The sequence below is a fragment of the Phymastichus coffea genome, unplaced genomic scaffold (genome assembly GCF_024137745.1).
Source record: "Phymastichus coffea isolate CEN01 unplaced genomic scaffold, Cenicafe_Pcof_1.1 PCOF00067, whole genome shotgun sequence".
NCBI lineage: Eukaryota > Metazoa > Arthropoda > Insecta > Hymenoptera > Eulophidae > Phymastichus > Phymastichus coffea.
The window spans coordinates 162,822-175,211 of NW_026706878.1; positions in this window are offsets into that span (position 1 = coordinate 162,822).

Below are 12,390 nucleotides of genomic sequence, written 5' to 3' on the forward strand. Positions count from 1 at the left end.
ATAGGATTAAGAGAGCAACGAACCGGCGTAGTTCGCAGATTCATAATAGGCTTATGGAAAATGTAAATAAGAATCGCACGCGAAGATAGCATATAATAAGAGCGGACGAGCTTGGTCGTGTATTTTTACTCTGGCCATCCTAGCGAGTTGACGTGACGACTTCTGCTAACGTGCGATTTAACTTCGTCGTTAAACGAGGAAAATCACGTTAAATACCTTGAAACACCCTATCCTATTGAGCCAAAGTGGAGGCAGCCAGAGTATTGTGCTCCGATGCATTACTTTAACCGGTAATGCGTACGAGCATAATAATACAAAACACACAAATTTTCTTAATCCAGTTACTTGGAAATTCCCGACGCAAACGACAACGCTGTTCGTTTGCTTGACGGAAGTCCATTTTACTATCCTGGCCCATTATATTAAATCCGCGAGAACGTCGGGTCTCAAACAACCCCGACTTACAAATAATAAATCACACAAAAGAGAAATGAGCAGTGCTAATTGTATTTTCTTTTTCGTTCTTTTTTCTTTGTTTTCTCGCAATGAAACTTTGCATCACATTGAATAGCATCTCCATAGCGATTTTCAATATATGTTCTCGTATTTGTTCTATTCGTTGATATTCTTATTAATTATACAAAATTCTAAAAAGTTGTAAATATAAAAAAGAGTCAAATAAAAAGCAAATGCTAATTAAAATATGAAAAATGAAATCCATTTTTTTTTATGTTGCCAATATATTGCAGAGCGATTGACGAAGTATTGGGCAAAAAAATAAACCGGTTTATTTTGCGATTATTGTCAAAACATTGTGGAAATTTTAATAGTGAGGCATATTTTTCAACTATTGCTAATCAATTTCCAAGGGATTGGGGAAATGTTAGAAATATCGATTCTCCAATAGTCACTGAAAACCAGACTCACTTTGCAACTATTGGCAACATTTTGCTGAGAGCTCCCAAGGCAACTGTTGGGAACTTTTTACCAATATATATGAAATATTTTGCCAATAGTTTCGATTTTTATGTGGGCTGGTCAATTTTTCGATTTCTCAGCGACTTTTGAGGGTTTGCCGGTAGCCTAAAATGATTCATTTTCTTTCATGAAAAAAGCCTTACAAAACTTGGTTCGAAATTGTTCATGCATATACCACTTTGACCAAAACAACTGTTAAATGGATTCTTTTCTTCGATAAAGGAAGCTCTATGAAATATGCTTAGAATTGTTGCCAGAACGTCATCTAAACTTGAAATAAATCATAAATTATAGAAAAATTAGTAGATAATTTTCCTCTTTTCTGATAATTCATGTTTCATTACAGTTTTGCATAAGTTTCTGGTAAAAATGTTTAGCAAATTTTAAAGGACTTTCTTCGTCAAAGAAACTTACTTTAGTGCAAGTAGTATACATGTGGAACATATGGCATTAACTTATTAAATAGCTTATCTTTTACTGTTATTGATGAAGCCAATATTAACTAACAAACTATGCCAACAAATTAATTGTTGACTTAGAAATATATCAGAATATCTAATACCCTAGACTTGTGACCTTGTAATTCTCATGTTTTTTATTGAGAGATGCTTACAGCATACAATTTTATAAACTTTAAAAAAAAATATTTTTATACATGTATATTTTTACATCTCAATCATTTATTGTAAAGGTATAACTGGAGTAATATTTTTTCTAAGCAGAATTGAAAAATATGGGATTATTATATTACTATTATAAAATATTAATAAGCTTAAACTAACCTATTGGATAGAAGAACATACAAAAATTTTCTCGCAAAATAAATACAGTAAAGGTGACATACAAATTGTTTCAACTGAACACCGGAGAATATATTCCGCACCATCGGTATTCATGTCAAAAGTTGCAGCCGTGATCCTTCATAATATGAAGACTATCATTGTTACCCATTTATTTATGTTTGAAACATATTAATTTTTTAATTATTCAAATTTTTGTCAATTACTTTGCTACAATACTAATATTTTATGAATCACGACGCGAAGCCTGGTCGAACGCTTTGTTTTTGTTTTTATAATTATATTATAAAACATAAAGTACTAATAATATTATCGAAGATATTTATAGTTATAAAATAAATACAGAGTATATTTAGAATTATCTCAGTCATAAAAAAGTACAGTTACATCAGTTAGTTTTCTTATGGATACTTCCATAGCTACTGTACAGTGTAACGGGGTAAAACCGTTTAATTATATTATTCGCGCAATTACACTAAACGGACGCGCGTAGTTAATCATATGCTCAATAGGTAAATCGGAGAGCATGCAAAGACAGGCGCCAGTCAACCAGTAAGTTCTCTTATCTAAGGAAAGTGAGTGGAAGCTATGAGGTATAAGTGAATCGAAAAGCACTTGTTAGTAATACGAATTAGATCTTTTATTATCCCTCATACTCTACAGAAGGTCGGCCCGCGCGTTTGTTTACGTTGACGTTCGCTCATCGACAACACGCTTTGCCGGTACGCTCGCTGCTCTTTGTTATTAGAGCCGTTACATGCACGCATCGAATATTAGAAATTGATTATTAATCACGCAACCGCGATCGCGAAATTAAGCTGGCCAGCTTACCTTATTTTTGCAGGCGACCGGAGAAAACACAAATAACTCGTACAGAGCGGAACAGTTTCTGTTGTTTAGTTCGCGGGTCGCGAATACGCGCACGGAATGGTTTCGCCCTCGATGGCGAAACCTCACACACACACACTCGGCTTGGCCTCAAACTGGTAGCTGGATGGCTCCTTGGCGACTACAGTCCTGGATAACTGGCTGCTGCTGTTCTGATGCGTTGTCAAGGGCACGTGAATCGGCAGTGGCAATAGCGAAAGCGGGCGGACACAACATTGGTCTATGCTTCACTGGTTCGAATTCTATCGCGCGCATTCCGTCTGCTCGCGTGCCGAATTCCTCTGTTACGTATTTTTTCCCCCCGGCAGGTGCTGCCCTCACAGGCAGCAATTAAGCTAAATAATCAGCGCTAATTTGATGTTTACCGTCACAACAGATATAACCAATTATCTACTTTTACTGTATGAACAATCTAATTACACAATCATTTATAAATAATAATAATTATATATAAATAGAAAAGGAAAGGACTGATATTTACAATTATGCAGTTTAAGAGACTAGTCAACAAAAATATCTCTGTTTTCAAGTAAAAAGTTACAGAACTTATGCTTAAATTGTTTAAATTAAATTAAAAATAAAATATACATGCAAAAATAATTAAAATTGAAATATGCAGATGCTATGATTATTACAGATAAATTTATACTTGAGGAATTTTTAGGGAGTACAGAATGGAATTAATAAATAAATATTAGTTTTAAGAATTAATTAATTACTAATTAATTAGGAATTAATAAATTAATATTTGTTGAAATTAGAATTAACGACAATTTGAAATGTTAGCTGATGACCGATTAATTGCTGCTTACTAAAAAAAAATTAATGAAATAAATACTCATTGACTAATCCCTGAAATTTGCCAATACTATTGAATCCTACTTCTTTAAACATGTCTCGATTATCATTACTTATAGGTTATCTTCGATCAAATATTCAATATATCAGCTATACACTGCAATGTTCCTACAACATAAGAAAAACTATACTTCTGTAGTTTCGCCTCTGTCTTTTAGTTCATCAAATTCATAGTTACTTGATAATTCTATCTCATTCTTCTTTTGCTGTTGCTCCTGTCCATTTTCTCCATTGTTTTCAAGTTCATTAGATTTTAGATGTCCATCCTCTCTCATCTTGCTAGCCAAATAGCTTTTTGTCATATTATCACGCATGCTTTTTTATAACAAAAAATGATTAAAGATTAAACGACAAAACTAAAACTATTTTTTTATGAGTAATTTTCCTTACATATACAAAACCAGAATATAATTTGATTTACATGATAAAAAAATTATATAGATTTCAGAATTGGAAAATTTTGCACAATTTCAATTTTGTAAAATGCAAATTTTACATTTCATTTACCACTTGATTATGGATTTTTACTTTAAGTAATCTTTGATTATTAGGTAGCAATTAATTAAAGATACTTTTGCTAACAATGCTAATTTTATCGAAAAATGAAATTGAAACATACGTGAGAATGTGATTTTAACGTCGTGTAGTCACTTCACCCTCGCTACCCTCACGCGTAAACCGCACATGATACAAAAGTCTACTTTTCGCACTGGTATCGAAATGTACTGACTTAAAACGATTTTATACATGTGAGTGCATGCGTGTAACAGATACACACGCATACATTGCACTTTGCAATGTGATTTATATTTTGTGTGAGGATGTGCGTGCATGAATATGCGTATGTGTTTGAGTGTGTGTGTATCATCTCATTGCAGCAAGTCAGTAATTTTTTTCTGGCACGAGAGAGGTTATACTGTTTTTTTAGATGAGTATCTTAATGGGTTAACAGCCTATTAGAAAATAAATATTAATAAAAAGTTTTATTTTATGAGATATTTATAGTTTATTTGTAGGTCTGAAAATTACCTAAGTTTTAGGGGAAGACACAAAAATTGCGTATATAAATACATCCACAAAGAAACTTGTCAATATTTATGCTACTAGTATTTTATTATCAAATATGGACAAGATGTGGCAATGATTATCAGTCACCTGTGAATTTAGAACGAGCTTTTGAAGTACTAGTTTTAAGAAGAAAGGGTTTAATTTATGTGTTTTAATGGTAAAAATTAATCAAATGAAAACACACATGTTAAAAAAATTTCAGGTTAATTAATATACTTATTTCTGTGATATATTAGTACATATAACATTGATCTGATTAATTTGAATGTATACAGGTCATTCTTAATCAAAAATAGTACTATCTGGCATAAGAAGTGGTCTGATTATCGCAAATGTCCATTCGCTTTTTGATGATATAATCCGTATATAATTATTATTATATTTATATTTTTTATATATTTTTAATTTAAATATAAAAAAGTCATGGCCTGCCATGTGAAATCATTTTATCGAAAGGCTGAAAGATAGGTGGATTGCCATCATGTGTAGTATGTACGTATGTATATATAGACGTGTTTTCGACCTAGTTTATATAAGATATTATTAGCACAGCAGCTGATGTATTCAACATATTGTTACTAATAAATGACTCGAGTTGTTTTACATGGATTTTATATTCATTAATTAAGTGAATAAAAAATAAGAGACTTCGTAGGCATTAAAAATAAATAGCGTACATGCATTCAACGGCCTAACCTTAAAATAATGTGATAAAGCAATTTTAATCCTCTTAAGTTGTGTTTATACTTAGGACATGTAAATTTATTGAATATCTCTGTGACAAAGTTTAGCTTAGAATAAACATTATTAAAAATGAAGAGAAATATAAATCGATAGATTTTTTTATAAACAAAATACTGTGAAGTAAGTTTGGTTGATGTGGTACAGAAATTTATTTATAAAAATTTTTTTAAACGTAAATGTAACCTTGAAATTTTTAAAGAATAGAGGTAAAAGATAACTATAATGTAGTTGAAAGTGAACATGTTAAAAAAGAGTTCACGAAAAGTAATAACGAAAAAACCAGCCGAAACCTGAAAGAGGAAACATCTGTTGATATGAAGATATTCTACAAAAAGTTTTGAATCGTAGACAAATATATTAAACAAGAAAGGAAATTAAATCGTTCGGTTCTGCTAACAGTACCAGGTAGAAAGAGATGAAGGAAGAGATGAAGTTAATACATTGCCCATTATCTATGGCTAATTAGCTAGAAAGCAAAGAAGAATTATTTTATGTATGTAATGTATTTTATAATAGTTTTGCTTTGATTTAAACATGAAATTCAATATTAAGCGAAGCGCGCTTGAAGATATTTCTGAAGTAGTTCTGTATGAAATCATAAATAGTACTACGTGAATAATCAGTGAAACGGAGTTTATTCAGTGAAACTGAAAGAGACGTATCTTATATTTTGGATTGAAGATTTTTAGCGATTAAATCGAAAAATTGAATCCAGTCCGTAAACTCTTCCGGACGTGAGCCTCCGTCGGAAATTATTTGTCCGCCACTTTGCTTCCGCTCCGCTCGAAGTCGCTTTAGTTGGCGACAAGCCAAAATACACCAAGCTCTGCCATTCAGCCAGAACCAGCGATCATCCCAGCTGAAAGTCCCGTCCCATCTCTATCTCCCCTTTTAAGTCTGCCCTCTTCTTTTTCGCATTTCGTCCATTTGTTTTCTATGGCGCTCGACGTTTGTAGGTGACAGTTGCTTTCCTTCTGTACACCCGTAAAAGCTACGTGTCCTACTATCAACCGATAAATACATATATCGAACCACTTGGGTCTCCATTCTCCGTTTATTCTTGTGTATTCTATAAATACTTTTTTCTGCAAAAGTTTTTCCCTTTTACCTCATCAACATTGCTAATCAATTCAACTTCAAGCATTAGTTTGTTGATTTCGGTGCACGCTTCATGCTAATTTATATTTGCGCGCGCTTGACTATTCGTCGTATACGTTCGTGTCGAAGGTCGATGGCCGAAAAGGCTCCAATCGATAGAGTCAGCTTTAATTTTTGACGAAGATGTCTGCGCAGAGAGAATCCAAAAATGTCTTTCTACGTTTTTGTTTCTGAACTATTCGATAACATTTCTGATACATTTTCTCATTTATTGCAGATACTTTATTACTAGTTTTCATTTACTACGTCACTTACACTAGATACTTTTTTTTAATGCAGCATATTTATGTTTTCCATATTATTAACGCATCATTATTTACGAATAATCATGGCCTCACGATAATTCAGTCTTAAAATTTAGTTGATAAATAAAAAAATGTTCATTGGAAATAATATTTTCGAATATAATTAATTAATATAATTTTTCACATTCTAACCTCCAAATTGCACCTCCGGGGCTTGTTTCTGGCTTTCATGTGAAAAAATACTGTCCGTAACTGATGCGAACAGACTTTACGACGAAAGGGGAAGTTTACGGCAAGTACTGTAACGAATTTCATCAATAATTAAAAGTGTAATATTTTTAATGTTGACTATATATTTCGTATTTCAACACGCCATTCCATACATCATTTTGCAATAGTACATTATAATACAAGTGCAAGAAAGTAGATTCTCGTCTCGTGTGACGTTGCCCGAACGAAGTGAGGGTGAAAAGATACACGAGACGAGAATCTCTTTCCCGAATATGTATCATATAGTATTTTTCAATACATCGTATGGAAAGTTCGTTTTTGAACGCACGTTTTGCACCTCTCGTGCGGAAAATACGTCTTTTCCATACGGAATGTCGAAAAAGACTGTACTGAACAAGATCAAAACTAGTTATCTTTAGTTATTGAGCATTGTTCTTGAAATTATAAAAGACAGTGAAATCTGAAGTTAGAAAAAAAAAGACTATATAAAATTCTCAACTTTACAAAACTTTGCTCAAGATAATAAAGACGTCAACTTATTTAATTAAAAATATTTTGATGCACGTTTAAATTTGCAGGATAAACTAAGCAGATTGTACAGTTAAAAATTAAAAGTTGGCTAATAACGTTTAATGATGATAGAGCTAATCCGTGCCTCAAGAACAAGGAGCTGCCGAGCAGCTAATAAGTCAGAAGAAATAATTTGCCTATATATAATTAATAATTAATCTATAAATAATTAATATTTAGCCGTAACACGCGAATTGTTATTTAACCAGGCGTGCTCTACATATGCATATGTGTATACATGGAGGCAAAAATTTGTAAGAGTTGCGTGAAAAACTTGTTCGTAATTTAATCCACACATCTATCTGTTGTTAATGCTGACATTCATGCTAATGTTACACGGGATGCATAGACCAATTTTGTGAATAATCGTCGTATCTTACTCCTCATTGCAAGCCAAATGGACTACATGCCGTATACTTTTAGTCGTGACAATGCACGACGCGCTTTAGGAGCAACACCATCTAGAACAGAAACCCGTATAAAATGAGCATATGCTGGCGTGCGTGTCGAGCAGTGCCGACTGTGAAGTAAGAAGAGAAAAGAGGCGAGGGCTTCCTCTTCCAGTTTTGCTCTTTTTCTCGCTTCATTCTTTCGTGTGACAGTGGAAAAGAGAACGAGAGAGAGAGAGAGCGAGAGAGAGAGAGAGGCTGTACAGTATTGAGAAGTAGATTTCAGACTATTTTGTCACGATCGTTTGGCGACAAATGACAAAAATGAGCGTTCCAACGCTAAAAAAATATGAAGCTGCCGGTGCGCTGTGTTACAAATAACTTGGCGCAATGCGTGAAAGATAGCCTCACCAGCTTACTTTTCAATTCGGCACTGTTAGTCAATAAGTGTCTTAAGAAATGATTTATAACTTCGTGTCGATTTTTTAATAAGGCGGCCAAGCCCGGCGAACCGAACAGACGGAATTAGGAGATTATGCCCATTCACAATATAAATATCACATTCTATTATACTCTCATTCACTTCAATGAAAGATCGTAGCCAAATTGTACTGAATGGCTTAATATTTAAGTAAAATAATGTGGTCTTTTATTGAATCTTCAAAGTGCGTGCGAATATGGCGTCTCGTTAATTGGCCGTAATTGAGCTCGAAATTATTGGCGAAGTATTCGATTGAGCTACCTTTCAGTGACATGAACTTTCACTCAGCCGCCGCGATAGTCCCTTGGGAGCTGTCAAAGATTTGGCAATGATTTTCCCTCTTTCCATTGTAACTGGAGTGCGGCGAGACAGCTGCAAGCTAGCGCACGGGCAGGAGAAATAGACGTCACTTTGATATAAGCTCTCGCATACGGGTACGCTTCATTAACATTCAGACGTTTGTCTACTTCGGGGGCTTGGCTTGGTTGATAGACTCCTGCAAGCCCCTACCCTATCCCATGCACGATATCGCCCTTTTCTCCGATCCTTTTTGAAAATGTATCCGTGACCTTTATAAGTGAGGTGAGATTTATCCTAAACATTTCTGTCGAAGGACGCATTTTTGACGCAGTGTATGTGCCATGCCGCCTTGTGTTTTAGCTTCCCCAAGCTCAGCACTCCTACTCATCATTGCGTGCGACAGTTACGCGTCCGCTCGCTCGTCTAAGTGCTTTCTCCAATATCGCCGTCGCCTTGCGCCTATTCACGCCCCGATCTGCCCTTCATCTCGTTTATTTTATTCTTCTTTTACCTTTTTCCTACATTCTTTCGACTCGAGTGTCGTACTTCGTTGTGCTTTACTGATGACTTCTTTTAAACACTGTCTTTCGACTTACCCGCTAATACTGCAGAATATTTCCGCCAACAAAATTATCACAATAAAAGTGTTTTAGAAAATTACATATTTGGATTCATAAGACACTGGAATCAATTTACTTTGAACTCCAAGCCCAAAGGCAATTACGAAATATTCTACACTGTCGTTTAAAGCTAAGAGTCATACCAAAGCCGTACCAAGCTCATTATCAAAAAATGCTCGTCGGCTAAAGACTTTTCCATTGATAGCTATTTAACCAAATTATTCAAGTTAAAGTTAGGCGGTATCTTGGAAGAAGCTCTTACAAATAATCGCGACACATGTTAGAATCAATAGGATTATTCGTAGGCTCTTCATAAGCTTTTTCTAGGAAGGTATTTCAAAAGTTTGAATCTTACACTCATATCGAAATATGAAATATTGGAACATTTCTTTGAATATTTATTTTATGGACTAGAGCACATTATAATAACGTTGTTATTAAATAATGCTCGTATATTTTAAATAATTTTTCTTTGTTTCCGCTTGCCAAGATATATGAACTTCATTTGGCATTATTGTTTCAAGCTGATGATGACGACTGTCTTCGATACACGTGGAAGGATTTTCGACTTTTCAAATCTACTTTTTTTAATCTAATAATCATATGGAGTGACATGACAAGCACACGATCACACACATTTGATATTTATAGTCAGATATTCATTATTCGTAATATAGATCATACATTTTCGAATGTCTCATTGTTTTTAAACAGTATAATACCCAACAAGTAACGGATAAAATTATAAAGTACTAAAGAATGAGATACTGCTAAAAATCAATATGAAATTCCGTTAAGAATAAACATATAAAAGTGAATTTAGTTTTCCGATGAAAAATTTTTAATATGCATTAAGTACGAATATGAAGTAAATTACGATTGAACCGTTTATCACTTCAACGCTCTTAGATATTTTTAACTAACGGTAATATTAATTCGAGTTCCCTCATGATTGAATTAGTAATGTTTTTTACTACTTACACATAGTCTTTTAATAGTAATCTTCCATAGTTATGCGATGTATACAATTGCAATGACAAGAGAAATTCAAGCTTGAAAAAACAATAAAATGCAGGCGAGCCCTGTAATCGGTGCTAGATAAAAAAAAGAAAGCATAAATTAGAGAGAACTAAATACAATGGAAAGAAAAGGGTATTCGAAGTGATAAATATTAAAATCTTATTTTTTATTTAAATTTAAGTTTCATTTGAAAAAACATTTCTCCTAGCTATTTAAAAAAATATATCTGCTTGAGCATATTATTAAAAATTATCAATTCTATTTTGCACGTAATAACATAAGTATTCAAGCGATGAAAGCGTTGAATAAAAGCACAATCTTAGCTTCCATCTCATAACGTTTTTTCATTGTCATTGTAAAATAATCATGATTACTGAATCAAGCATGTGTAAGTTACTACGGATAATAAAATTCTATTACAAATGTACAATGACTTTTTCAAAAACAATATTAATGATTAAACTGTAATAAATATCATAAAGTTAACTGCACTTGAACAATGTGGATTGACATCACCCCGTAATATGATTTTTATAAACTATTTTTATAGCAAAATTATTGTAGTTTATTGTGAATTGTAATATGATTGAAAATATTTTAAATAGTAAATGATAACGTTACTTGTATTATTAGAAAAATATTCCAGTGAGCAAAATGAAAGTAGTAAGAGCCAATTTGGATAACATAGTGAAAATGGCCTTTGAGCCAAATGCAAAAATATGAAGTGCATCATATTTCTGGGAAAAAATGAGTGAGATTCAAAAATATTCAGACTTTAAAACCCACCTGACCCTAAACCACCCTACAAGGTGAGTTTTTATATTTTTACATAACTTGGTTAATTTTTAAGTTAGAAAATTGTTTTTTTCTAGAAGTTGTAGTTATTTTTTAAAGCTCTATAAGTTAACAACGGATAAAACAAATTTTGATACCAAATTCAAATTCTTCTTCGTATTCGAATATTCTAAATGAAATTGTACGAAATAAATTTTTACACTGATATTTAAATTTATTGGCCCAGTGAATTTGTTTCTTTATTGCATTTATTCATATTATTTCAATTTTTTCAAACGTATTATACATATTTTTGATATATTTTTTCACATAAAATACGGTAGTACTCATAGTTTTACTATAGAGTTTTACCTTTATCGCTTTTAGAGCGGTAAAGACCAATATCTGATTTTTTTAAGTGATTTCCAAGTGACGCCTTCAGTGCTTTTTTAGGCCATAGTATAACCAATATTACTATCGTATTCTACGTAAAAACATCCATCGTGAACATGTCATATGCTTGACAAAAATTAAATGATTTCGACAAATGCAAAATTTTCCTAAGTAAGCTGATGGATCTAGATAATAGATCTAGATTGTGCCTCAGTAAACTTCAAAAATAAATGTTGTTTGTTGAATTATAACGGGGTTTTAGCTAACTCGTCGTTATAATCGAGAGGATAAATTAATTGACAGCTCGGCTTAACCAGTTACTGATGCCACGAGGCGGGTGCGTTGTAGCACGTGTGGCCAGGCCCTTCAATTAGCCACAATATCAGGCAGCCTCGTGGCCCGCGTAGAGCGTCGCAGGTAGCAGTGGCTGAAAAGCGCGAAAGGTAGCGACGGGCGCAGAGAATTCGCCAAGGATAAGGAGTGAGAGTTGGACGCAAAATTAGAGAAACACGGAGAATAAGGATAAAAATAATTTATATAAAGCATCCAAGGGAAAGCGTACAGAGTGGTAAATCGGCAAAGAGAGAGAGAAGCGGCAAGCCAGCAAGAGAGAGCTAAACGAGTCGGTACTTACAATGCGACGGCAACGGCCAGGCCCTCGGTACAACGGGTATCCGCTCGCCGGACGACGTTCCCGGACGCAGGTTGCAGTGGTGAAGAAGCGCGGGACCGTCTAACGCTAGGTCCCAGCGCGCGCACACCACTCTGCCAAGTCGCCGCACCACGGCACGCACTCGCAAAACAATTCCAGGCAATGCCGGACCGAAAGTCCAAACTCTCCGGTAAAGAGGACGAAGTTGACGAACGCTAAAT